Source organism: Phocoena phocoena, chromosome 15 (genome assembly GCF_963924675.1).
Source record: "Phocoena phocoena chromosome 15, mPhoPho1.1, whole genome shotgun sequence".
Lineage (NCBI taxonomy): Eukaryota > Metazoa > Chordata > Mammalia > Artiodactyla > Phocoenidae > Phocoena > Phocoena phocoena.
The window spans coordinates 73759490-73761856 of record NC_089233.1 but is presented as its reverse complement, the minus strand read 5'-3'; the positions used below and the strand labels follow the sequence as shown (position 1 = coordinate 73761856).

The following is a 2367-nucleotide window of genomic DNA, read 5'->3' as shown; positions in this document are numbered from 1 at the left end:
TCTGCTAATGGGGTAGTGACGGTTGCAGCCTCCTGTCCAGGGTTGTTGTGAGGCTTAACTAGGGCTCCGTGTTGTTAACCTGAATTACTATTCCTGCCTTTGTTGTTGTTGAGCCCTCTCTAGTGGTCATCCTCTGGCAGCGAGGGAGTGTGAGGAAGGACAACCAGAGCGCGTGAGACATGCTCCCAGCTCTCAGGCCCTTTGTTTCAGACATGCGGCATCACAGAGAGATGGCCATCTGCTCCTGACTCTAGGGATGTAGGGTGGGGGAGGGCAGGCATTGGGGCAGTCCAGGAGCGGCATTGGGGACGGTCAACTCTTCCAAGGTGCGAGTCTGATCTGATGGGTTATTTAAATATTTTTACATCAAGAAAGTATTAGTTAATGACCTATGCTAAGGAGCTCATCAACAACATGTGGACAAACTTCTCTGTTGAAGATTATATTCAGTTTGAAGATGCCGACTTGCCAGCACTTGAAAAAAAAAAAAAAGAAGCCGAAAGAATGGGTGCCAAAGATTACAGTACCTGAGCCTTTTCAAAGGATGATTAGAGAGCAGAAGAGAAGAGAACATGAAATCTAAATCAGATATTGAAATGGCACGCAAACTGCTCAAAAAACAAGAAGAATCAGAGTGTAAGAAAAACTTCTGAGCCAACCCAGTTCCTGCGTTCGTCTTTCTCCCCCTTTATCATGATATAGTCAAGCAAAATGAAGAACGGAGGAGGTGTACGAAGGAGGAAAACGAAGAAGCTCTTTTGGCCTCGCAAAAGCCGTTTAAGTTTATCGCAAGGGAGGAACAGAAGCAAATTCGGGAAAAGCAGCTGAAAGACTTTTTTAAGTCTAAAAAGAAAACAAACCGATTTAAAGCCAGACCTATACCTCAGTCTACTTATGGTTCAACTATCAATGGCAAGTTAACGGAAGAAGAGCTCTGTAGAAACATTAGGACGCAGCAGAGAACCCAAGACTTTTTACAGATTTCATCCCCTCTGCCTTGTAGTCCAGCTCGCAGAAGTTATGCTACAAGGAAGCCCCAGTATCCTGAACAGGCTGAAACATCCAAGTGTAAACACAACGTTAGGTGCCAGGCTGCTGATTCTGAAGACCGTCCTGAGAGATATCAGAAACATCATTCAGAACAGAAGCGTCCAAAACCCCTGACAGTCTGTGAACCATCTGACCTTCATGCAGCCTCACGTGCATCCACTGAAAGAGAGAAAATCTTGGCAGATGTTGAAGCAGATGAAGAAAATTTAAAAGAAACACGTTGGCCTTATCTGTCTCCAAGGTGCAGGTCACCCATAAGAAGTACAATTGCAAAGTCTGTGCCTTGTAGCTTCGACCCTCCCATGCCCACGGTGTCCTCCAGGGGAAGAGAACAAGCCACAAGAAAGAGTGAAAAGGAAAGGATGAGAGACTACCGACGAGAACTAGAAGAAAGAGAAGAAAAATGAAAAAACAGGCCGCTGCCATTTGAAAGAGTTGCTCAGAAAAATGCAAGAATGACAGCAGAAAAGCATTATTCTAACACCTTAAAAGCACTAGGAATATCTGATGAGTTTGTTTCAGAGAAAGGCCAAAGTGGAAAAATATTTGAGTACTTCAGCAATCAAAAGGTGAAAGGTTTCACTGAAGATAAAGAAAGCTTTAATGAAGAAGAAAAGATAGAAGAGAGAGAGAATGGGGAAGAAAATTACCTTACTGATACCAACAGCCAAGATTCTTACAAGGAAACAGGTGAAGCTGATGAAGACAGTGGAGAAGAGAATTGTGTTGACGAATAAAACTGAATCAGTAGCAGGGTCTCCTCTCTGTGCCCCTGCTGTTGTTGGCAGCATCGGGGGTCAGGAGCTGCACTTGTGGTGTTAAGGACATCTATGGGAATCCGTCCGATATGTGCAGGTCTCTTGAGCAAAGTCCTCATGTAGCCTGAAAAGGCCGAATCCAGCTGATGGGTGATTTGGTCAGTTGGAGTCAGGCTTTTGTCTATTCAGTTTTTAAAATCACTACCTGTGGTCTGTTTGCAACTTTGATCTATTTTTTTTTTTTTTTTTTTTTTTGCGGTACGCGGGCCTCTCACTACTGTGGCCTCTCCCGTTGCGGAGCACAGGCTCCGGACGCACAGGCTCAGCGGCCATGGCTCACGGGCCCAGCCGCTCCGCGGCATGTGGGATCTTCCCGGACCGGGGCCTGAACCCGCGTCCTCTGCATCAGCAGGCGGACTCTCAACCACTGCTCCACCAGAGAAGCCCCCTTACTTCTATTTTTAAAAAGTGTTTGAGAATCACAGCTGTCACAAACTGATTAGGTATAAAAATATACATTATTTCATCATTTTGGGTGGAAAAAATCGCTTAGCATTGA

General features: G+C 45.2%; 1 pseudogene; it reads left to right on the top strand.

The window, feature by feature from the left end:
- Positions 1-384: 384 nt before the first annotated feature.
- Positions 385-1787, top strand: LOC136135660 (protein FAM161A pseudogene; annotated as a pseudogene).
- The last annotated feature ends 580 nt before the right edge of the window (positions 1788-2367 follow it).